Raw genomic sequence first — 27,086 nt, forward strand, 5'->3', positions numbered from 1 at the left:
GGACTGGAGCCCTTCCGCGGACGATGGGAGGGCTCTAGGCTCGCCTCTAGCCCTCCCTTCTTTTCTCAAGTCTCAAGTGACCTGCGGACCTCCGGACGCTGCAATTTCATTATGGCGTCTCACTACAATTGCATTTTTCAAGTCCCAAGTAACCTACGGACTTGCAGACACACATAATAGACACTCTGTGTCTCTCTCTCCTTCCCTCAGATTCTCTGAGACTCCGCTTCTGCAGCACCCCAGTGCACAGAGGTTGATGTCTTGTAAACAAGCTCCTCCTTTAGATTGCGGCCCACCTCCTTGCACAGTGTCTCCATTAGTCCTTCATCAACAACACATGATGGACATCTCTTTTTGATTGGAGACTTCCCCCCTTCTTGCTGCCTTCTAGCTCATGGATTTTAGAGCTTTCTCCTAGCAGTGTTGGCCACTGCCCTTCAACCTTCTCTTCTACAGCGGGTTCTCGGTCGCTTTTTTGCCCTTCCTTTCAGTTCGACTGGTAGTTAGCGCTTCTCTACTTCCTTTGCTTGATCTCACGCTTCCTCTCGCTGCAGGTTTCTCTCAAGCCCATCTCCTTTTCACTTACCCCGGTTTTAAACCCTTCACGATGGTAGCCCTTCTCGATGGCGGCCCTTCATCTATAGGTCCACGTCCCTAATCATTGCAGGCAACATAAAAATCTCTAAATAATTTGAACAGGGTGTGGTTCCCACCAAAAATCCACCTCAGCTCACTTAACTTACGCCACCTCACGGAGTGCCAATGCTCATAAGCATACCAATATAGCTCCAACTCAGCATAGCCTACATACCTCCCCACTCTTAGTTAACTCTACAAGAGATGATCGACCCGCGTCAATGGATTGTGATATCAAAGTAGAGTCTTCACATTGAGGTCTTATATAAAGATTGCTCCTAATGCCGAATCCTGCATACTCCAAGACTTTTTTTTCATAGACAATGGCGCCCACCCCATGCATCAATTGAGAAGCCCTTTGCCAAGACCTACTAAAGATCCTTACAAGTGGAACAATATTTCCTTTGCTATAGTTGAAATTTAGACACTTACAAATAAGACTTGAAGCTTGAAAGCTCCATATACTCTCCTAACCTCTTGGCACACACAACAACAACTCCATGTTCAGATGCATTCCCACACTCGCATCAAAATTGTATAGAAAACACCGCTCCTTGTGAGAAGCTCTAGAACTTGGAACCTGAGTTATGCAAAAAATTGTCGCCTTTCATCCCTTTGTTTAATATTTAATTTCATACTTTTATGTAATTTACAAAATTAGTGGATCATTTAGCTTCTTTTTCAAAGACCATTCTTTTGATTGTTGAGAATTAGCTTTTTTTTCAAAGGTCATGCTCTCAATGTTGATAGGAGCTATAATTTCACCTTTGGGACCAACAAGATAGATAACAGTGCTGTGGACATTAAAGACCAGATAAACGAAAAGAGGGGTTGGCTATGTTTCCTAAATCAGGCCTGGAGCCTACTAGAGAAATACTTTAACAGGCAACAAGCAATGTATTGAAGATGCTTGGACTCATAGCTCTCATTCTATTGGTGAGAGTTTCTCTTTATGATAAAGTAAAATTCATGATAGATAGCATTGCTCTAGACATTAAATACCAGATAAACCAATAGCAAGGCCTAGCTATGTTTTGTAGAGTAGGCTTGGAGTAGACCAGAGAAAGACTTCAATAGACCTGGAGTAGAAATAATTACTAATGGGTAAGAAAGGGTTTAGCTACCTCATGATGTCCTAAGGAAATTGCAAGAGTTGCACACTCTTCTATGTGTAGAAATAGCTATTGATTGGTAAGAAAAGGTTTAGCTACCATGTAATGGCCTAAGGAAATGGCAGGAATTACATGCTTATGAAAATGTTGTGACCATGTAAGACTATTGGTGTATTTCATTATCTACAAAGATTTCATGTGTCTGTAGGCTCTGTAGTTCAAATTGTTTGTAATCTAGAAGGTGCTATAAGCATCTCAATACATAGCCAAAGACCTGTTTTGAGGATGGAGATCACAAAAGACAAGCGAGACTTAAGATTCTCTCAAAACGTGACCCTTCATTTGGGAGCTAGCTTTATTGCTTGGAAGATAGTTTTATTCCTTCATTTGGAAGTAAGCACAATGCATGTACCTAGGTCATATCATCAAAGGTTTTATGGATAAATTTTGGAAAACCACCATGGGGGGGGGGGGGGGCATATGAAAAGAGTTATCAAAATATTAATTGTAAAAACAATTGAGGTGAAGCGTGGGTTTTGGGACCTGGTAGGTCACCAACATGAAACAATTGGGTCAAAGCATAGTTTTTGGTCACAACATGCTAGGCTTCATTGTGGGTTGGGCTGCATTAGTGTAAGATCCCCAATTTTTGGGTCTCTTCTAAAAATAAGAAAAATAACTTTCAAAATCTATTTTGTCAAATTTTGATTGTTGAAAAGTCATAATTATGTCGGGATGTTATAGTGTGGCGTAGTTTAGTTACGGTTTCCATTAGTTGGTTAGATACTGCTCGGATGGTCAAATTTAATGTAAAAATTGAATGGTAAGTGGGAGAGTTGACCACCGAAAAGCAAAGGCTTGCTTTTAAGAAAGAAAGATTCTTTTTAGAAAAAAGAGGAGGAGCTTCGTTAAGAACTCTTTTCTTGGAGGCCAAACTAAAATCGCGCATCAAAATCCGTGTCCTTAGAAAAATAAAATAAAATTATAAAATAAAATTAAATTAAAAAGCCGCGAGCATGCACAAACTTGTCCCTCCTTGCTCACTCTATTCTTAGCTAGTACTTCTGGCCTTGAGAGCCTATATGAAGATCTCTCTTGTTTCACTTTGGGGAGATATATACACTCTCAGACGCGGAAGTTCTCTTGCCTTGATGTCAGAATTACTTATCTATTATACAGAGTGGTGCAAGATCTCCATCACCATCTCCATAAGCTCTTCTCTCTCGTGAAGAAGCAGAAGAAGGTTACTAGACTTTCTCTTTTTTCTTATTATCTTCTCTCTCATTTCACGATGTACGCGCTGGTGCAACCAAAGTTGGTCTACGTTGGGAAGTGTGCTATGCAATGCAAAGGGTGCTGGCATGCGGATGGCAAAGGGCTAAAGCAGGTATCATGACCCTGGGCAAGAGAGTGGATGTGGAAACGTATACTTAAAGTAGTTTTTTAGGCTAGGGGGGGCCTCCAAATTGGGATAATTGAGATGGCATGTCAAGGTATCCAAAGTGGGGGAATGTGTCCTAGAATGAAGTGTTCGAGGTGCTCTAGAAGCCCGTCCAGACGGCTCTTCAAATGGGGCCACGGTGTGAAAGCTATGCCCGTTCGAAGTTAGAAGGCTTTGCAGATCTCGACGGACAGGGCAGATATTGATAGGCGGCCGAAAATGGGATCAATGGATATGCGTGTAAAGCTCATGCTGTGGAGCATGCCAATATTTTCGGTTTGGCATTCGGAGCTCAAATGTGTAAGTTATGGCGTGTGGAATATTTGTCGGGGGTCGGATATGTGCTCACTCGGCCACGTTGGTAAGCGCACACACAGAAGTTTTCTTGAGCTCTCTAGGGTTCTAAAAAATTGCATGCAATGTGGGGAGTCCACCGAAATTGGCGGCTCGCTGATCGGAGTTATGGACATCGAGATGGGCCAAGTTCAAGTTGGCAGGTAGTGATGGCGAAAAAGGATCGGGTGGTTTTTCCCGTCTTTCGACATGTTTTCGGAGGCCATGGTACAGAATGCTGGGGAAGTGCGAGGATTTTGGGGCCGGCAAATGCATAGCCGAAAAATTTGTATGGCAAGCCCGGGTTGTGTTGTAAGCAGTGAGCATCGACAGTGTGGAGAGCGCATGCCTAAAAGCCTCCTTGGCTATAAGTGCCAAAAAAAAAATAACCTTAACTTTGGTGGAATGAGCTTAAAAAGAAAAAAAAGGAAGAAGTGAGAAACGAAAAGAAAAAGATACTTCCAAGAGGCAGCGGCGCCAAGCGCTACTACCAAAAAAAGAATCTTTTTTTTCTTTGCCTTGAAAAAAAGAAGAAGAAGAAAAAAAAGGGGGGCCATTGTTTTCGAGCAAGGGTTTTTTCCTTGGAGAAGAAGGAAGGAGAATTGAAAAAAGAAGAAGAAGAAAATCTTTGCGTGCTCGACGATCGAGGTCGACACTCAAGGCGTTGTTCGTGAAGCGGCTCCGAAGAGCAAGAGCTCTGTAGAGAGGCAGCCAGCATTATGAAAAATATGAACCCTCTAGGGGGGCCCTTTGGGATTAAGATTAATTAGAGGCCAACCAATGAGAAGAGGGTGGTGGATACACTCTATGCCCTCAAAAATGTAGGGGGATGAAGTAGTCTTACACTTCTTAAATGGGCTCTTACCTACTGAGAAGGTGGGGTGTGGGGGGGTAGGGGGGGGGTGGGTCGGCCTTATGGAACCTTCAATTGCCCTCCTTTTTGATCCGGTTGTGAAACATCCCAAAAATTTGAAATTTTTTAAAATTTTCAAAACTCAAATTTCATCTTCTTAAAACCCCCCTAAAGGTATTTTATGGTCAAAAAGGCATTTTTTGACCTCAAAAAGTCAAAACGTGCACCCAGAAACCTAAAATTCAATTTTTTAAAAAAACGTTTGAAAAATCTTGTTTTTGCTATCCAGAGATCCCTCAAAAGTAGTGCTTAGGCAAAAAGTGATTTTCTCTCTCTAGAACCCCTTTTCCAACCCCTCCTTGGTTGCAACCATCACATTCATCCTCTACTTCAACACTCTCTCTCTCTACACCATCTCCATTGATGCAGCAAGGAAGCTCCTCTCTCCTCCCCTACCACCTTCCATTGCCACACCAAGCAAGGGTTATTCACCTTCTTCTCCCATTGCCACAAGGGTTAACCACCTTCTCATATCACTTTATCCCACCTACATTGTAGCAACAAGAAAGGTCCTTCTCCTCCTCCTAGTTTTCTTTGCTCAACCATGGCCAACTCTACTTCGCAAAGGCGGCCAAAGGATGAGGTCACAGCACTTGCATGCCACAACACTAGAGGTGTAGATGATGAGTGGGTGCCACAAGAGTTCACCAAAGGTGCTTGGGTATACATGCAACCATCTGCTATTGGCCCTCATCGTACAAACTTGGATCTTCATTGGAAAGGAAAGCTCCTTGGCTTCAAGAACCGCAAAGACAAGGGGACCGTAGCCATTGTGCAACATGTTTTCTCAATGTCAACCATGCATTTGCAACAACCACCTCGATTTCCAGCACATTGTAAGTACATGTTTTGAGAATACAAAGCTAGGTGTGAAATCACAATGTAATGTTATTATGGATTCATACTTAAGATTTGTCATGCATTTATAGTCATATTTCCATCCACATTGGTGGAGGAGCAGCCACTACATAGTCTCTCCGGTACATTCAATGCTATACATGCGGATATTGGATCAATAATGTTCCCACTTCTTTGCCCAACCAAACTGGTTCAAAGAAGGATTTTCTTCTATTCTCACTCCTATATTGTCCCTACTTCTACACAAGCATTTGGAACGCTTCAACCCATCAAAGTAACTTCCTTATTAAGTATGGAGTGGCCGGTGCCAGATTTGTGGTCGGTAGCATCTTTCAAGCAAAAGATGATAATGGATGTCCAAAACTCTTTGAAATACTCTAAAGCTTCCAGGTCTGTGGGCTTGAGTTGGTGTTTGCCTATTCATTGTTTTTTGCACATTTTTAAAGAGATTGAATTTGTGGAGACTACCACAATGCTTGTATGTAAAGATGCGCATTACGAGGAATTAGGAAGGCTTTTAGAAGAGGACTGGGGTTTTGTGGAGGGCATGCACCACGGGGACCGATACCGTTGTAAGGTTGGAGCTTCAGGTATTGGAATGCGCTGCAAGATCCAATATGTCATGAGAATGAGTTGTATTTGAAAGAGGAAAGGGTTTACGATTGTGTTTCCCAAGAGCACAAAATTCACAAATTCCCATATGGGGATGGGCTTTAAGATCCATGCCATGAACAAGATCACGACGTTGAAGATCAAGGAGTTTTGAGAAATCGGCATGAACAAAACGGTGATGCCATACTTTGCAATCATGATCACCTGGAGAAGTGACAATATTTGCTACAGCATCGTTGAGAGAGAGTTCAAACAAATTACCGTTTCGAGGAGCAGTGGCTATAGCCTGTCCATCTTTCTCAATTCGGCATTTGGTATGATCAAATCCAACAAACAGACCAAGATCAACAAGTCTAGGAACTGAAAGAAGATTACGTTGAAGATCTTGTACATGTAATACTTCTCGCAAAATTCGAGTGGAAGAAGATAAGGTACCAAGATATAAGTCTCCAATACCCTTTACTTGACAAGTAGTATCATCAGCAAGATAAACAACACGTTGGACTGGCAGTGGATGATAGTTATGGAGCCACTTAGATTGATATGTCATATTTCCTGTAGCACCAGAATCGACAATAAAAAGTGATCCATCACGTACTTGAAGTATTCTTTCTGGAGCAACTGAACATAGGACGCATCTTGTTTTTGGTACAATGTTGTTTCGATGTTCAATAGCATATTCTCTATTCCGATCTATGTCGAATCGACGCTTATAGCACATATCAGTGGGATGATCAGATCGTCCACAATATTCACAAGAAGAAGAAGAAGAGTCTCTAGATAAACGTGGTTGTTTTGTGGTAATATTGTGTTCTTCATCATATTGACGTGCCCAACAATCATCTTCAGTATGGCCATTTCTGTTGCATTAAGAACATTGCTTATTAGGAAATTTGAGACGAGAGAAAATATTACCACGACAGCCACCTCTGCGCTTTCCTCGTTGAAATGGACGCCTTCGAGCATAAAAAGCACGTTCCATCTGTTGTGACTCAGTCTCCTCTTGTGAAATCATAGCTGTATCGTGACCAGCATTCCGACGTTCTTGACGTTGAGAGTATTCAATTAAAGATATGCAGGCTTGGTCGAAATCAAGACCATCTTTATTAGAGAGAATAGTAACAATGTTATCATAAGAAGAGTCCTTCACCGTATCAAGGAGAAGTGTAATCAGTTGCTTTTGTGGACCAGGATCACCGGCAGTAGCAAGTTGATTAATAATAGATTTGAAAGACTCAATATGTCCCGTCATGGCAGTACCAACTTCATATTGTAACTTGTTAAGCAACCTTCTCAAATAAAGTATTTCTGTAACAGATTTCTTCTGAAAGTTTGCAATAAGGTACTTCCATACATCATGGGAAGTAGGCAGTTCATACATATCAAGCAAAAGGGAATCAGTAAGAGCAGAAAGAATATACCGACGAGCTGCTTTATCTCGTCGTTGCCAATCCGTATAGGCAACATTCCAATCTTCAAATATAGGTCCTTCAGTGATAAGCACGTTATCATTATCCGTATCAACAGGCTGAGGCGGACAAACACGATTTCCAAGAACAACATCGGAGAGTTCATCGCCTTCAAGAATTAACAACATCTTTGCTTTCCAGCCTGGAAATCCTTGACCTTGGAAAGGAGGAACAGAACGTTGGCCAGAAGGAAAGCCGTTGACGAGAATATTCATAGCCATATCTTGTTGCGAGAAGACGTATAAGATAAGATCGCAGAATCTGCACACCATATATGGTGAAGGCCGCAATTGAGAATGAGAGAGATATGAGTACTGCGTTTTTTCAACGATAAACGTAAGAAGGATGCTCAAGGAACGTCCAAAGATGTGAGAGACGCCACCCAAAGAAGGCAGGGTAAAGGAGACGTTAATAATAAACGAGTCCTCAAAATAGAGTGGCGTGAGACGCAAGATTGACGGCCACAATACGAATAGAAAAAAGATAAATCTTCTCAAAAAAGTTAACGCCAAAATAAGAAAAACAATCGCGGACGCTTCACGAAGAAAGCTGCGTCAAGCTCAATTGCAGTAAAAACAACATAACTTTCTGCTACGAACTCCGATTGATGCAAACCTAGAACTCAAATCGAAGAGCTCGAGGAGACGAACAAGTTTTGGATAAAAAGTGTCATTGTGCTCTGCTCCATTACACTTTTCCCGTTTCTCCAAATTTTGAGCAGAACAGCAAGAAAATTGAGATGAAGTTCATGGTGTCATCAACAAAAAAACTTAATCAATGATTAGATTGATTAGAAATAAATGCCACATAAAACACTAATCATATTCTTCTTAACACAAAAAAACCACAGTTAACAAGAATCAACGCTCAAAAATAAAATTTGTAGCAATTTTGAATCTTATATGCGAATCCCATACACATACTGTTGTGTCACCATGAATTGAATCGGCGCATGATTGTTACCGCTCTGATACCATGTTGAGATGTAGAGATAAAGAGAGAGAGATGAGACAAGAGACACACCATATACGCTCCCAAAAACTAATTCATATTGAGGACAAGATACAAATATATAGGTGAGACCAAGTTCAGTAGAGTGAGCCATATATAGCTCCAACAGCGTTGTCGTGCTGTGACACGTACATAGTGGGAACGCATGCTATAAGATCTATCTTGTATTTTTTTAGATACATAATTATATTTCCTATAGTGTACATATGCATATTTAAGTATAATAATAAGCCTTCTATCTCATCCTATTATTTTTCTCAAGGGTAACATATCCTTACTTTACCATCAGAAAATACTATGGGAAAAGCATCAATAGATCCGCCTCTTTAACTTGGGGCAAAAAGCATTGATTCTTTATTTCTACTATTTCATTATCATCTCACACCCTAGCTAGATCCTATATCTAGGGTAAACTCCAATATATACATATTCTATGTATTTTTTATACTTTTCTTATATTTCTTTTTAAATAGCTACTAGGAGAGAATCAAATCCTAGTGGGACACTAGGTGGCATGATTTCAAAGATACACTTATTTTAATGCATTATTGCAAGCATGATTACAAAACATTGTCAAGCAGCAATGTCATGCTTTCATATGGCATGAGGTGTCCTTTGGAATTAAATGAAAGTCAAGGCTAAGGAGACCACATGAAGACTTTTGCTGCCATAAATGGACCCTATTTTGATGAATTTTTTACACAAGGTTCCAATCCAAATTGGAGAATGATTTTAAAATGAAAATCGTAGCTAATGAGCTGCAGTTTCTGCCCATATTTTTACTTTTTTATTTGAAGCCACGGTTGAGGAGATATGATCAAAATACTGGACCCCAGTCTGCCCACATCATGCAGGGATAGCTCATTTCCAACTTTTCCAATTCTTGTTCACACTGGCTCCTCTCTTCTTGTGTAAACCCTTGGGGGTTCCCTTCACCTATAAAAGGGGACCTCTTCTTCCTTGGAGGGAACTGAAGCACTCAAGCCATTGAGGAGAGGAATTCTTGAGGGAGTGAGTAGTAATGCCTAATTGTACTTAGCCATTAACATAAGCCCAAGCCTACACTTTCTCCTAGAGGGAGACTAGCCATTCTTGCAACAAGCTAACCTTGGAAGATCAACTCTAATCAAAGAAGGTCTTGCACTTGATGTATCAATCAAAGTGGAATTATCCACTCTTCTTCTCTCTCCATCAATAATGGTGCCGAAGGGTTTGTCAAGTAAGATGTGTTCTACATTGATGTTTTCTTGATTTCTTGTTGTTTTTATTTTCATCTCTAATCCAAAATATATATATATGTATCTAATCTCATCTCCTTAACCAAACCTATCTCTCTCACTCTTAGTAATTCATCCTCTCTACAAATTTTAGGTTCTCCTTGCTACAGGTACATCTCTCCCCGCAATATCCTTATTGCCTACGGGCAAGAATAGGGCTTGGGAGGGAAACTTCTCATCTCTTCACTTCTCTCATATCTACATTTTTCTCATATCTACATTTGTCACATATTATCCTAGATGAATAACCCACATGATGATCATTTCTATCGCTTTCACTCTGTACGATCTATTAGAATTAACGTATGGATTAGCCGTAAAATACACTTTCAACAACGTATAGTGTTTCTCTTCGGCCCTGAAAGGCTCAATGAAATACTTCTATCACCGGATCCCATCATACTACCTCTCATAGACTATAATTTTTCTTTTGATGTAAGCGTAGTTATCTTGCTATGAACCAAGAGGATTTGTACACACAATTAATCCCAATCACTAGACAAAATATATATATTATGGTAAGCACAAAACTACAATTCCAAAGAACAATTCGTAGCCTATTTGGTCAGCCAAGATTGAATGCCATTAACTCATCCATTAACCCTTTCATATTACCCATGATACGATATGACCATAGCCTTGATGTTTTCATATTCGTATTGTTTTGACATTCTCTTTTGCGTTCTTCCTTTGTGTGTGTGAATGCAAGAGACAAAGAGTGAGTCTTCTTTGGTTGCACTTCTTTCCAAACCCTAGTCTTCATGGCATCTATGGTTTAACTCCTTCATATAGTTTTTGTTGAGTTCTCTCACAAACTCTCACAGCCATAAGCCCGGTGCTTTCCTGGCAAGACCGCAAACTTCTCGACAGCGTGTGTGTCAGGTGTGTTCCCATTCCCCCTCTCCATCTTCTGGTGCCCCCACGAAGGAGCACATCGATTGCTCCCTGGTGATGTGTTTATAAGCAAAAATGTGGTAGAGTGTTGGCCCAATTTTCAATGGTGAAGAAGATGCGGATGAGTGGCTGGCGGATTTTGAGTTATTTATGCTCTCATTGCAAATGTGCAGTGATGAAGAAAAGCTGGAGACAGTTTCGTTGGTGTTGTGAGGTAAAGCAAAGGCTTGGTTTGATGGTTTAGAAGATGAAAATAAGCAGGATTGGGTTAGTTTTCGAGAGCGGTTTCTCTGCAAGTTTCACAAAGTGGTGTCAGGTGCTAAAGCGGATGCAAAGATTAAAGGGTTGTGACAAGAAGTAAGTGGAAATTTTGATGCTTTTGTTGATAAGTTCAAAGCTTGTTGGAGTGATCCGGTTGCTGCCACCCAAGTGGTCAATGCGGATAGTTTTAAGTTGGAGAAATTCCTAGCTTGCTTGTGCTCGAGTTCGAGATAAAGTGGATGATGAAGAGACAAAGACTTATGCTGAGGTAGTCAAAGTTGCCCGGGTGAAGAGCGGGAAAATGAAAAGAAAGCTGGAGTTAGGCTTGTTAAATCCTGCAGTTTGTGTGCCTGTTGAAGCGGTAGTTTGTTTTATGTTCCCATCAAGGATGGTGCCAGTGATGCAAAGTGTAAAGCCTGTTAGGGTAAGACCTATGATTGACTACGTTCCTTGGGAATTACTTGTTGGTGAAGCGTCTATGCTGATTGTGGAGGAGCTTGTCCGCGAAGATGATCCTTTTGTTTAAGAGAGCCTATGTGTAGAGGAGTTAGAAGATGCCAAGTGTCCAGTGCAACTTGAAGAGGTAGAGCCTATTCTCGTGGAGTTCTTGTATGAAAGGGTAACAGATCGTGGCCAAATGGTAGGTGCCAAGAGCTTGGGGTTGGATGAAGTAAGTGGGTATGACGATGGTCAGCAGCTAGAGGATGATGATGATGATACCGAATCGGCCTATGGTGAAAATGATGAGACTACAAGCTTGAACTTTTGGGAAACGAGTGAGGAGGATAGAGAAACAAACTAGGAGACAGAATCCGAAGGGTCTATGTTGGTAAAGGTAAAGTTACCTTCGTATATGTATAAGGATGTGGTGGTTGCCACTATAAAGGATGAGCAGGTGATAGCATCAGAGATTGGAAATGGAGACATGCAGGTGAGGGTGTTGTGTGGCACCATGCTAACCATGATGCTCATCAAGGTAGCTGTGGAAGGTGCTTTGATTATACAACAGATACAAGGGTTTCCCAAGAAAGAGAGAGTTGTTGTGGCTGAGGAAGAAGAACAGGTTGAAGAAGATGGCATGCAAGAGATATTGGACTCTCATAAAGAAGAAGAGAAGCTCTAGCTAGCCATGGATTGCACGAGAGATGCCTTGGATACGGGTTCTTTTGAGCAGGTATGCTTGGATGATGAGGTTGATTGGGGGTTTGATGACCCGATGGGTGAGATGGATGAAGAGACACAGGTGCTTGTAGGGAAATCTTTGACTAGAATGCAGGTGATACAAGGGTCTGTCCCTCTACAGCTAGGAGTTCCTTTTGGAGGGCAAAAGTCTACTGCTATGGTGGTGCCGACACAGGCAAGTATGGAGGTGAGTATGGAAGTGACGGGGACCGGGGTGCCTATGTTGCAAGAGTTGGCCGCTAAGCGGAGTGGTTCTTTTGAGCATGAAGAAGAGTCCAAGGGTGTGGACTTGTTCCAACTTTCAAAGGAAGTTCGCGTATGGTGTTTGAAAGGGATGCTGATAAATACGGCTATGCAGTGGGCTGTTGAGCAGGTACAAGATTTGCTTGAGGAGGATCTTGCGTTATATGGTTGGGAGGGAGGGCATGGTATGTTTCGTGTGAATGATGATATGTCTGATGGAAGCGGTGATTCTTTTGATGCTGTTTTTTTGGAAGTGGACAATATGCCTATGAATGCTAGGAGCATTGGAAGCATGCCGAGGGAAAATTATGTGGATGATTAGCTATACGCTAGAATGAAACACCATGGGAGGTTGTGGAAGGTGGATGGAAGGGATCAATGCCAGGTGTTTGATCGAGGTGGATGATGGCAGGTAAAGCAGGGGGTTAGGCGACCCGCATGAACATAGGCATCAGGTAGCAGATGCCACCTTTTGTACATATGTTAGGTGGTTTTGTGATGTGCAGAGAGTTTGTTTCAGTGTGGCAATTTTTTAGTGCAATAAGCCTGTTTGTGGTTGAACATGAATGTTCAACAAGGGGGTGGGCAATGATGGTGCAACCAAAGATGTTCTGCGTTGGGAAGTGTGCTATGCAGTGCAAACGGTGCTAGCATGCGCATGGCAAAGGGCTAAAGCAGGTATGAAGACCCTGGGCAGGAGAGTGGATGTGGAAATGTATGCTTAAAGTGGTATTTTAGGCCAGGGGGGGCCTCCAAATTGGGATAATTGAGATGGCAGGTCAAGGTGTCTAAAGTGCAGGAATGTGTTCTAGAATGATGTGTTCGTGGTGCTCTAGAAGCCCGTCTAGACGGCCCGTCAAACGGGGCCACGGTGGGAAAGATATGCCCCGTCCGAAGTTAGAAGGCTTTGCATATCTTGACAAACAAGGAAGATACAGACATGCGGCCGAAACTAGGATCAGTGGATACATGTGTAAAGCTCAAGCTGTGGAGCATGCCGGTCTTTTCGGTTTGCCATTCGGAGCTCAAATGTGCAAGTTATGGCCTGTGGAATATTGGTCGCTGGGTCGGATACATGCTCACTAGGCCACGTCGGTAAGTGCGCACACTGAAGTTTTCTTGAGCTCGCATGGGATGTGGGAAGTCCACTGAAATTGGCAGCTTGCTAATCAGAGTTATGGACATCGAGACGGGCCCAGTTCAAGTTGACAGGCGATGATGGCGAAAAAGAATCGGGTGGTTTTCCCCGTCTTTGGACCTGTTTTCGGAGGCCATGGTACGGAATGCTGGGGAAGCGCGAGGATTTTGGGGCCGGCAAATGGATCTCCCATGCAGCATAGCTGGAAAATTCGTATGGCAAGCCCGGGTTGTGTTGTAAGCAGTGAGCATCGACAGTGTGGAGAGCACATGCCTAAAAGCCTCCTTGGCTATAATTGCCAAAAAAAAAAAAAAAACTTAACTTTGGTGGAATGAGCTTCAAAAGCAAAAAAAGAAAGAAGTGAGAAACGAAAACAAAAAGATACCTCCAAGAGGCAGTGGCGCGAGCGCTACTACCAAAAAAAGAATCTTTTTTTTCTTTGCCTTTAAAAAAAGAAGAGGAAGAAAAAAAAAGGGGGCATCGTTTTCGAGCAGGGGTTTTTTCCTTACAGAAGAAGGAAGGATAATTGAAAAAATAAGAAGAAGAAAATCTTTGTGTGCTCGGTGATCGAGGTCGACATTCAAGGCGTTGTTCGTGAAGCGGCTTTAAAGAGCAAGAGCTCTGTAGAGAGGCAGCCAGCGAAGGCTACCACGAGAAAAAGATGTTGTCGAACCGAAGCCAGAGTGAGTTTTCTCGTCGAGGTGAGTACCGATGAGAGTCGAGTGGCGAGGGAGGTGTATGCCCCTCAGTACGAATCAGTGATGGCCATGGTGCAGCCTAGAGCAGGCTGTACGGATCTTGTACATGGATTTTTTCTTTGAAAGAGAAGTTATCATTGCCGGTTTTTGGCGTCGTCTTTCCCCCCTTCCCCCCTTTCTTCTTTGCTCGTCTCCATGGTGTGTGGTGCCAGTGTGTGTGAGCGAGTGCGTCCCCCTGGGCCCCCTGTGTGTGTGAGAGAGAAAGAGAGAGAGGTGGCGAGATGTGGAAGGATTGGAAGCGGGCAAGATTGGTGTGATCGCTGTCTGAGGATTGTGCAAAGTGTATGTGCGTTGGGCGAAGTGCAGGTGAGGCCCTGCTAGTGTGAATCGTCTTTTTTGAAGGTGTTTTCGAGAGGACAGGGGTGATGTGAATACCCTAAGCTATATAGGGACAATTGCGTGTGTGTCGGGTGTGTTCCCCATTCCCCCTCTCCAGCGCTCTCCGGAAGTTTTCGTGGCGGATACCTCTACGTAGCTCTCATCACCACTACAAGAGGTTGTGTGCTCTTGTGACGCTTTTAGCGACGGAAATACACTGGGTTTTTATAACCCTCCGGGCTGCTATGAGCGTCGATACGAGGATGTCGCTATGATAGTCGCTATAAGCGTCGCTATAAATGTTGCTATATAGCGATTCCTATAGCGACGCTGCAGAGCCTTATATAGCGACGATCATAGCGACGTCCGAGAGGAAATTTTTTTGGTGGCAGGGCATTCAACCCATCAACCATATTGAATGTTTCATTTGTCTATTTACCTTTGAAAAAAAAAATTCAACCCATCAACCATATTGAATGTTTCATTTGTCTATTTACCTTTGAAAAAAGGTGCAAAGGTAAATATAGACCCAAAATAGTCACCCACACGAAAATATAATCATTCACTCCATCATCCATAGTACGTATTGTTTGCAAAATAAAGATACAAAACTAACAAGCGTGAATTGATGAAAGTAAATCAATGACAATTGTACAAATATGCAAAATCACTTGATTGTTAATCTTTGCAAATATAATAGTTACAAACCATTGTCATTATTTAAAAAATATACAGGGTTTTCAAAAAGACGTCTAAAAGTCGTCTCATGATACATAAGCTATGACAAAATAAAACTAATGCTATCTAGCTATGGCTAAATTGATGTCGTCTAATCAGACGTCTCATCGCGTCCAAGCGGCGTGTCTGTCGGATTCTGCAAAAAAAAACAATAAGATAGCTTTTTGTAAGTATAAACATATAGCGACCTTTATAAACATTAGGGGAATTTTGAGGTCACTTTTGTGCCCTGTAAGAATATGTAGAGAGAGAATATATACTTTATTTAAAAAATAGTGAAATGTTTGTAAAAAGGTGAGTTTGCGTCCTTTTTACCTCCGCGGAAACATGTCATTGTCAAATCTTTCTAGGATCTTTAGTATTCTAAAAAATACTCCCTCCAAAACTAACGAAAACGTCAGTTCTGGCCCAAAATTCTGTGTCGTCTTCTTCCTCGTATCTGCAGAGCTTTTCTCTATAGTACTATCTCTAACAAATACTGTTAATAGACTTCCATGGAGAAGAGAAGCTTATACCATCTACACATTGAGCTAAATGAAGAATATTGTCCAGTGCGCAAGAGAAACAAATGTGCAGAGGTGTCCTCGTCCATATTTGAAGCAATGCGGCAAGATTAAAAAAAACACATTGATCTCTGGACTGATGGAAGATTGTATCCAGTGGACCCAATGACAAAGAGCACTCCCCCATTATCAAATTGTTCATCTTTGATCAAATTTGTGGGTGATGGTCAAAGAGGGTTGCTGGGTTATACACAGAGTCTTGCGGTAGAGAGAGATATTCTTAAGTTAGAAGATCATTTGGCCAAACAAATGATAAATACTCTTAAACAACAGCTTGAGGAATGTAAAGAGAGCAACGAAAAGCTACAAACTCAGCTCAAACAAGCTAGAAGAAAGAATACAATGTTAGGAAACAGACAAAGAGAAAAGAAGTCAAAGAACATTGAAGCCTTGAGACGTGGTGGAGGAGGTTGCAGCAGGAGAATCAGAGCAGCAAGGTATATATGCTTATTTTATATTGTTAAGTTGCTACTGTTCTTTGTTAATATGCTTAGGTTACTTTTCTTTGTTAATATGCGTAGGTTACTTTTCTTTGTTAGGTTGTTAATCTTTTTGTTAGGTTGTTATTAAGACCCTATTGCAGCTGTTCTTTATTAAATGATTTAATTTAGTTGATCACTGTTTGTTTATTTTGTTGGTGTCATTTGGACAAGATCAATAATCAGTTAATTTTGTATCTTTTGATTTAGGACTTTGCTACAACCAAACTTTGCATCAAACATGGAAATGGCAGCTAAACATTATTGTGATGTTTTACCTCCCAAGGTTGCCAAAAAGATTTTCACAGAGAAGAAGTTTAACAAGGCAAAGGAGCAGTGCATTGAGGGATTTTTGTAGAGCTCTTTCTTGGACAAAGAGGATGTGCAATATACTATGGATAAGGTAGGCATTAGCAGAGATGGTTAGTTTAGAAATGTGAACTCAAGGTTAAAGCAATGTAAAGTCAGGTCCTCTTTGCTTCCAAAGCCATCCATTGTGCAGCAGGCAAGGAAAAAGATCAATGAGAGGATAATGGAGATGTTGGGTGAGCCTCACCACATTCATGGTACCTATCATGGTAAAAAGAGGGATCTTCAATTTGACCAGCTCAATAATATTTTCCTTGACTTGAAGACACTTCAGAATGAAATGATCAGATTCTATGAGCTGGAGCATACAGAAGCAAATGGTGATTTCAGTTTTGTGATAAAGCTTGATGAATGCGAGATTGTTAAGAACAAAAAAATTGAGAGGATTTCCATAACTTTAATGAACAGAGCATTGAAACCGAAGGATACCAAGTACTTCAGCATGCAATCGGAGAAGAATGTCTGGTGGCTAGGTGCTTTTGAAGTAGAGAGTGAAGACTTTGATGTTCTGGATCGGGTTTTCCATCAAACAACGTACAATACCCGAAGTCATTAATGCACAAGAATTAGGGGAAGAGCTTGAAGTTGAAGGTTTGGAAGTTACAGGGTGGAATGGCACATGGGAGGAGACCTTAAAACCCTTAAATGTATGTACAATGTCTCCAAAGGAGCTATGGCAAAGAGCCCTTGTCTGTATTGTATGGCATCAACAAAAGAATGTAATCCTGCAAATTGGAACAAAGCACCCAATAGGCATACTCAAGATCCAAACTTCAAAGCAATTTTAAATATTCCACTTGCTAATGTCCACATATGCACTCTGCATGCTCTTTGCAGAATTGTGGAGAAAATTGTACATCTGTATGTGGGGTTTGCCTGGAAGTTACAGCGAAAAGCAGCTAGAGATGCTGCAATGAAATGTATTGAAAGGGTTTTATCAATAAGATTAAGATTGAGACAGACCTGAAGAGATCTTCAAATGGAAACAATGTGCCTAGAAAGGTCTTTGTTGGTGGTGTGAAGGCCAAAGCTTTCCTAGGGTTTCATGGCAAACTAGGAAAGGTAAATGCCAAGAAGGGTTCATCCAATGTGAAGTATAACCAGTGGAAAGCTCTCCACAATGCCATCAAAGATCATGGTCTTGAAGGTACATCAAGAAATGAGGTCCCATAGGTTGTGGGCAAGCACATAGGATGCCATTGTGGCAAAATAACCGGCTCTAGAACCAATAAGTCCAGGGAAGAATCCAAAAATTCTGATGGCTTCCTCCTTTTCCACCAATATTAACTTCTCTAACCTGGAGGATAACCTGGAGGAAGCTGATATGAACCAACAACCTTTGCAAGTGCTTTAATTGCAAGCATTGGCAGCAATGGTTCTCTTGTAAACTTGTTATGGAATATAATGACAGTCTCTTTGTTGAGCTTCCCAATAAAGTGTCCCAAGCTCTGGTTCCTTCCTAAATTTAATGGTCTGGAACCCTTCCCCCTGCCAAGGAATTTGTCTGTGTCCAGTATTTCAATCTGCAAAAATATGTCTTGGTTAATTGTTTGGCACATTAATTAGACAAAGCAAAATGGTCATAAACATACCTTAGGAGACTCATCCTCCTCAAAAAAGGCAGGTTCCCATATATCAATGGATCTAGTTGCCCTTACTTCATAATCTCTAGTCTTTTCCTCTCCCATATGCTCTATTTTAAGCCTTTTTTGGATCTCATTGAACTCTTCTTCAAAACGCACACCCTGTTGCTCATATCTCAGAACAATGTCCTGCACAAGCTTTCCAACACTTGAGCTGTCAATAAAATTTTCTGCCTCTGTGTCCAAGACTGCTAAGGGGCAAGAAGAGTAATCAATGAATCCTATGTCATTACATCCCCACTCAGCCAAAACTTCCCTTAGATCAAAAAGATGCTGAATGTCATTCAGCAAAACATATTCCTTTTTGTTAGCTTTGTATGTGGAAAATGTTGTTGTGCAATGCAAAGGATCAACATCTTCATCCTCAATGTCAACATTCTCCACTTTAGTGATGTTTTCTGCTTTAAATTTTGCAATGTCCAGCATCTCAATGCTTTGTAGTTTCTCTTCCTCTTCATGGAACTCCATCACCCTCTCCTCTTCCTCCTCTTCCTCCTGGTCCTCCTCAGCCTGAGAACTCTGCTTTGGAATCTGTTTGCCCTATGGTGTTGGGAGTACACTGAAGAAAATGATAAGTCCAAGGTCATACTCTACCAACTGGCAATGCATATTACCATGAAATTTGCAAGGCTTTATGATCTTTTTCCAGTCTGGATGAAGGCTTGAACACTTCTTTGCAATACCTGTCCTTGCCAAGCTACCTGCTTTGCATATATCAAGAAAATGAACAAGATTATCAAGCCTGTGATCTTTGGTCAATGCTGTATATATCTCTATCAATTCACTAATTTGTGTGGAGAAGCCATCCACAAGTAGTTGAAGCTCAAAGGCATCATTAAAAATCTCTTTGACACTTTGAAATCTTGCAAGCTCATTAACTTTGTAAAGAAAAGACATCAGCCTCTCATCAGTGGTCTCTTGCATATCCTCTTTATCCATTAGGACAATCCACAAATTTCTGAGAAAGAGAAAAGAGAAGTCCATCAAGACATTAAGAAGTAGACATGACATTAAGAAATATATTTCTTCTATGACTAAAATATATCAATAAACTACCCTTCCTTAATAATGCAAAAAACTAATAATTGTTTACAAACAAGTATGCAAGTTGTAAATCTAAGCAAGCAAGAAAGAATTACAACAAATTGTGTCACTTGCTATGCGAGCTGTGAGGGTGAGGAGAGAGTTGGCACTCAATAAATTCGCTTACGGCGTGTCACTGGGTAAGCGGTCGACACCTTCAAAATTCGCGCACGGGGTGTCGCTTGGAGGCTTTATTTCTAGCCTTGTGAAGGACAATGAGCGGAAAAGTGGGTTGGGTAGGTTGTTTATATGGCCAAAAACGCCGCCTCGGGGGTGTGCCAAGCGGTTCCGCCTCTAAGTTTGTGCCCAACGGCTAGTATGCGCCTAGGGAGTTGTGCACCTAGGGAGTTGCGCATAGCGCCCTATACAAGCTCGAGAAGCACTCAAATCGAGCACATTCTTGCCCAATTTTTCCCGATTCTTGCTACGCTATTATCCGATTCTTGCGGCGCTTTCACAACCCAATTTTACCCGCACTTGGAACAATTGTCACCCCGTCATCCCGTGCGCGATCTTTGTATGTGTGAACTTTTTCCTCGCTTTGCTATTTCGCCTACGGGGAGTCACTCGGTCGCGAGCCGCTTGGAAGGTGAAAACTTCCAATGCTATGGTTATCCCGCACGGGGTGTCATAATAGGAAAAAAATGTTTGTTGTTTGTTACTAATGTTTGTTGTTTGTTGTGCAGCAATCATTCCTATTCCTTTTGAAGATGGCAAGGACCAAGAAGAACAATCGTCACCCCGTGCGCGATCTTTGTATGTGTGAACTTTTTCCTCGCTTTGATATTTCGCCTACGGGGTGTCACTCGGTCGCAAGCCGCTTGGAAGGTGGAAGCTTCCAATGCTATGGTTATCCCGCATGGGGTGTCATAATAGGAAAAAAATGTTTGTTGTTTGTTACTAATGTTTGTTGTTTGTTGTGCAACAATCATTCCTATTCCTTTTGAAGATGGCAAGGACCAAGAAGATTGCAAGGAAAGTTGATGAGCCTCTATCCAAAGATGAAGAAGAGATTCCTAAGCCTAGCAAAGCTTCAGCTAGTACTTTACCAAACCAACCATCCACTTCTAACGATCCTGGCAAACCAACCTCTGCTGGCACAAAGAAGACCAAATCTCAGAGGAAGGATTCTTCTCTACCCGACCCTAAAACAAGCAAAAGGAAAGATACACATCAGAGGAAAGCTTCCAAGCCTGTGCAGCTTAAGCCTCTCCTTACAAAGAGAAAGTTCAAGCAGGGGGTCAAATGTCTAAGAGAGATAAGGAAGGCCATAAAGGCCATCAATCTTGCAATTCCCAAACTGCCCTTCCAGAGACTGTGCAGACAACTTGTAGAGGAGTATAAGATTTCCATGAGGTGGACTAGTACTGCATTGGCATGTATCCAGGAGGCTTCTGAGGACTTTATGATTGAGATTTTCCAAGATGCCTATATTTGTGCAGCTCATGCCCATAGGGTTACTCTGATGGACAAAGACATGATCACTCTTAGGAGGCTGACATACAGGTTTTCAAAAATTTTGGAGCCTGTCCCTATGCATGATATAAAGGCATTCAATATTCTCAACATTCCTCCATGGAGGAAGCCCAAGGAGCCTGAAGTATGAGTTTTTTATATTACTGAAGAAGAGGAAAAGGAAAGGAAAAAGAGAGCCAAGTAACACAAGGAAATTGCAGAGATAAAGGAGCTTGACCTGTTGGAACCTCAGCCAGTGCCCCTCTTGAGGAGTGTCAATCCTACTGGTTTTGTTGTCACTCTATTCAGTGGGGAGGATCCTAGGGAGGATTACAATTCACTTGACTCTGAGACCTTGGAAATTCTCAAGGACTGGACCAAGGAGATGAATTCTCCACTCCTTATCACATGCCTTAGGTTGTTTTTGTTTTCCTCTGTATTTTTGTTTATAGCAAGAACTCTTTATATAACAAGAAATCTTTACCAGGTTAATGATGCATTCATATGAGCCAGACCTTCAACAAAAGGTGGAGATTTTAGACCCTGCTATCTCCCAATTTCTCAGGACAGAGACAAACATTAGAGAGCTCACAAAGTGGTTGACTCATGTGGACTTGGAAATCTGTGAATTTTTCTTGATTTCTTATCATGAGAGGTAAGTTTTCTACCTACACCTTGTGAAGAGAATTTGCTAATTCACGTTAGAAGGCTAACTGAGGCTTGTTTTTATAGCTCACATTGGAGTTTAATTGCAATTGATATTGTGAAAAGAAAATGCTACTTTGTCAATTCTCTTGCTGGTATACATGGTCAAGCAAAATTGTAAGTATAGCAGCAGACACATTTTGTAAACCATAAGCACATACTTTTAGTAAAGCAGAACCTCATTTATAAAGAATTTTGGATAGTGCTACTATAAGATTTATAGATGCTGAATGACATCCATTTTGTAGTGGTGAAGGTTGGAATTCTTTATGCTTTGTTCACTTCAATGGATTATCCTCAAAGATTTTTTCCCAAAAATACATGTAATGAATTGCAGGTTCCAATCCAGCCTGAAAGCCATTCATGTGGATGGAGGGTATTGACAAATGCCAAGCTCCTCTTGGACTTCATATACTGCAATGACAATCAGGATATAGAAGTATAGCATATTTCATATTTGCCAGCTGTATTTTTTCTCATTTTATTGTTCCTAAAACTTGCTTTCTATTGCCTTGTATAGATCAACAGAGAGTGCTATGGTTGACAAGAGCAAGGATTATCAAGTATATGACTGAAGCAAATGGAGAACTGCAAGAGGTATTTGAAGATGATGATGTTGAAGAGAAGGGGAAAGCAAAGCTGGAAGATGAAGAAGAGAGTGGTGAGCACGAAAAGGCAAGTGAAGAGATGGATGATAAGAGAAAGAGGAAGCAGCCTTCAAGCCCTCCAGTCAAGCCCACTTCAAAAAGAAAATCTCCCAGGACAAAAGAGCCCACTTCAAAAAGAAAATCTCCTGCAAAAGCACCAACCCCATTAAGGAAGTCCCCTAGGGACAGGAAAACTCCTGCCAAAAAACTATTCTAGCTTATTGTAGCCCACTTGTATCAAGCTTCTCAGTTCTCTATTGTATCCAATTGTCTATTCTATAGCCCACTTGTAACCAATTGGCCCTTGTATGGACCCTTGTATGTAAGTGCAAATATTTGAAATTGAATACTTGTTTTAAGACTCTGTTACAAAATCAAATCATTGGATGTTTGAAAAAGTTGCATTTCAATAACAAAATAAAGATCCTTTTAAATCATGTGATACAAAATAAGATCCTTGTAGGTCATGTGATACAAAATAAGATCCTCACAGGGCATGTGTTACAAAATTGCCTTGAAGGATGTTTAAGGCACCAAATGTACAATGCCATCCAAGATGTCCTTGCACTGTAGCCTGTTTTCATTCCTTTTTGATACCTACAAAAACAGTCAAAGTTAAATAAAGAACCAATAAGAGAACAAGAGACTTTTAGGCATAATAGTTACCTTTCTACCATTTACTTGAAAGCAGAATGTTGTGGGCAGTTCAATTTCATCATTTTGCAGGTCCAATCTCAATAGTGGTAAGCTACACATGCCTCTTATCTTTACAATTGACAGATGCTCATTGTTTACCCATATATCAATGTCTTCTATTGGGCTGTCAATGAAGTCCTCCATGTCTTGATCAAGTGGAGTTAGCTGACCACCAACATAGTGCCATCTTCAGTAATAAAATGACATAACGAAGTTCTGTGTCCCTATCATGTATTTGCAAGCAATTGAGCCAGCTTGCACATAACAAGTGATTCCATTCACTTTTTTGGTGTTCCAACCCTCATCCACAAATTCAAGTACATTTGTTGAGTCTAAATTAGTCTTCACTGAAAACATTGTTCTAGATTTTCTAACTTCAGCATTAGAGAACAAGTCTATAGAAACTACAATGGGCATGAATATAGAAATTCTACTCTGTCCATTTTGATCAGTCGTGTTGTAAGTGATAATGGCTTCAATGGAAGTTCTTGGTCGTTTTGATCGTGATGAAGATTCCATGGTGAAAAAAGAAATGAGCAGAGAAGTCTAGTCTGAGTTCAAGAGAAGAATAAGCAGAATGTGCAAAAAATGGTTCAAAACTGGAAAAGATCATGAGATATAATCCAAACGTTGTTTTATGATGGCAACGTGCAAAATGAAAACAATATAATATGAGAAGTACGTCTTTCTAAAAGCGACAGCTATTAAATGCCTTTGCACTTTTACTTGTTTACATTGCTATTTACCAACTCAAAGTTGCGGTAAAGATAGACTATTTGCTTTTTTTGTGAGTTTTCAAAAATAGAGGTTCCGTAACGGAAGCTCTTCAACCATTGGTTGAGACCACTCTCTCTCTACACGCTAAAAGGCACAAAAATGACCTCAAAATTCCCCTAATGACAATACAATAAATAGAAAAAAATAAACCCTAATACTAACCATGCCGTCGTGAGAACTCAGGATGTCTATAAGGGCGTTTAAGCCCATCCTGCCTACGTAGTGACGCTCGTACGGTGTGGGATCGTGTCCTATAAACGATCACTGTCAAAACATACAAAGAATCCATTATGCTAGGATTTAAAATCCCATAAACCCTAAACTATCAAACATAGATGCGAAAACACTTACAAAATTGGCTTCAAATGATGCCCACCCTCCGCTCCCCAAGTGGTGCGAGCTCCCTGCCTCTACTCGCGCTCTGGCTGTCTCCTTTTGTTGCTTCCACTTGTCTGGATTCTCGCATGCTTCCAATCTTCTTTGGCCAGCCAATCTGGTCTGCTCCACCCATGCTTGATTGCTTTTTGCACTTCGAAACGCTTATGCTTGCAGTATTCGCGAATTCGAACCTTCAGCACATCTTCATTGAAGCAGTCATCCCGTGTTGGAACGGGAAACTCGTCATGAAGCATGCTGATGACTTTGTATTTTAATTCATTCGGTACTTCACTCCAGGTGTTTAGTATGTAGTGTCTAAACACCTGAGAGCAAAGACCGCGCATGCGCAAAATCACCTTCTTGCCTTCATCATCTAAGATGATGCCGCCGCTGAAGTGGACGGAGTAAGGCAAGCCCTCTCGCCGCTGACGCATGAACCTGGGTGTTCGGGCAGGGGTCTCTAGCGGCGTGTCAATGCGGGTACGAATGCCAGGTGTCTCCACTGGAGTCTAAGTCCCGAAGCGAGGAGTGTCCACTAGAGTGACTCTTGGAGGAGTAGCTAGTGGTGTGTAGCTGCAGGGAACGGCAGCTACACACCACTAGCTAGTGGTGGGTAGCTGCAGGGAACGACAGTCAGCCGCGTAAAACGTAGTGTAGATGGCGATGCCGTGGCTGGTGTTGGAACTGGCAAAGAAGGGGAGGGTAAAGAGCCTTGTTGAACATGAGGCGGTGTCGAAGCATCGGTGGCGGAATCCCCACAACAATCGCCACCGCCACCACTAGAGCACCAACGCCTAGACGAGTGTGAAGATAGTCTCGTCGACACCGAAGCTTCAGAGCATGCTGAATGCTCCGAAATAGAGGGAGATGCGGATGGAATAGGAACTCGCGATGGTGCACCTGAACGATGACGCTCCACGTACCACTGTCTCTGTTGGGGTGACAAAGAAAAAAGAAACTCCTCATCATAGATACCTACATTAAACACACGACCATTTAAACTTAATATTGACTGAATGGAGTAGAAAACATGGACAAGTAGATAGATAGATAGAGAAAGAGAGAGAGAGAGATACATACAGAGAGAGAGGTGCTCATCGTCTCTGCTTGTGAGAACATACCTAGAGCATACGTACATGGAGTGGACGCAAAGACCATTAAATACAATGACGCAATGACGCATATAAATACAATGACTCAATGATGCAATGCAACCATCTTAAGCTCATGAATGTTGATAGGCTCTCCAGACCCGTCGGATAGTGCATCGGTGGTCGTCTTTCCCGTCTCCACTCGATTTGTGCCCTTTGTCGCTCTTGCTTTGTATCCTCATATTGTGAAATCCACTTCTGCATGACTGGATTGTGAATTATGCAAAATTGGTTGATTTTAGCCTCTAGATCTTCCGTCATCTTCTTCTCAATACCGAGATTTCACATGAAAATCCCAGATATACGCTCATCATCTATGGTTCGCCATAGCGTATCCCGGGCTTTATCAAATCCGTCTACCCACTCTCCAATGTACACTAAGGACTCTCATACCAGCCAACCTTCTGCCATGCTACCCTCCGGACGTGCCTTGAGCGTTTTCATGAAACGTTCTAAAAAGAACATCCATCTGGAATGTACTGTGCCAGCTATTTCCACCTCATCAACTATGTGAACAAGAAGATGCACCTGAATGGTTAGCATGGTAGTAGGTAAATGTTTCTCAAACATGCACACAACCTCCGCAGCGTTTAGTTTGGCGAATGGTATGGAGTCTATGTTGATCTCTTTTTGTGAGATCCATTGCACCAACTTTGCAAGTTTATAGATTGTGTTACAGATGTCAAGAGACAAACATTCCTCAATGGAAACCGGTAAAATAAACTGAAAAACACGTGCAACAATGATATTAAAGTCCACACACGAATTTGTTACACAATTCCCACTATGATACACTCCACTATGAACATACCTGACACATTTTATGCGAGTCGTGTGACTTCAAACCGGTAAGCTTTCCTTCTTTAGTAAAACACGTTCGGAACGAGTGCATTACGCGAGTGGGGGTCCGCAAAGATCGAATGGTCTTTTTTACTTTGCGTTCTTGGGCTCCTGTGAAAATCCATGGTGCTTTAGGGAGTTTTATCAATCCATAGAACACTATTTGCAGCCAATATTGCTCTGTACGATCCACATTTCTAAGGTCACCTCTGGCTCCCAAAGTATCTTTCTTGCCGGTCAGATGGTCCCATAGTAGATTACCCACATTCTTGAATATGTGCATTGGATCGAGAAAGTGATTGATCATGAGTCGCGGCCAGTATAGTAACTCGTACCATAGAGATAGTCTCTTCATCCCTAGGGGCAATCCGTCATCACACCTTCTTCTGCTCTAACCATGCTTGTGCAGACATCTTCGGTGGCTTCTCTTCCCAAAAATCCATCACGTAACACATGATTCTCTGGAAGATAAGCTTGATGACTTTCATAGATTTGCTTCTTCAATGAGGGCTCCGTACATGGATTCAGTCTAGGTCCATATGTGACACATGCTCTGTATCCGCTTGTTCAAAGCCCTGCATGTATGCACATGATAATAGATCAGCTTTAAAAAAACCAAGATTTACAGTGTCTTAGTGAGGAGTGTAAATAGATCACCTGAGCATTCTGTTAGTCTGGGATAGTCATGCATGGTCCACATTAGAATGCCTTTGATCAAAGAATTCCATCGACTTGTGTGCCGGCTCATATCCACCACTTCTATGCCAATCCACAATTGTTGTAGCTCTTCCAATAGTGGACGAAGATACACATTCATATTCTTCACTTTATATCGCCCCGGTACAATCAAGCTTAGCCATAGGTGCCCCTTCTTCGTAGTCAACCACGGGGGAATGTTGTAGTTGACGATGACAACGGGCCATACACTGTAAGATGTTGATCTTTGACCAAATGGATCTACGCCATCCATAGCCAGGCCTAAGCGCAAATTTCGAGCTTCCCTGGAAGAATCCGACCATGTTCCATCTATATGTTTCCAGGCTGCACAATCTGCAGGAATCCGTAGCACACCATCCGAAGATTTATTCTCCTCATGCCATGATGCT

The sequence above is a fragment of the Adiantum capillus-veneris genome, chromosome 14 (assembly GCF_014529385.1).
Source record: "Adiantum capillus-veneris isolate H3 chromosome 14, ASM1452938v2, whole genome shotgun sequence".
Classification (NCBI taxonomy): domain Eukaryota; kingdom Viridiplantae; phylum Streptophyta; class Polypodiopsida; order Polypodiales; family Pteridaceae; genus Adiantum; species Adiantum capillus-veneris.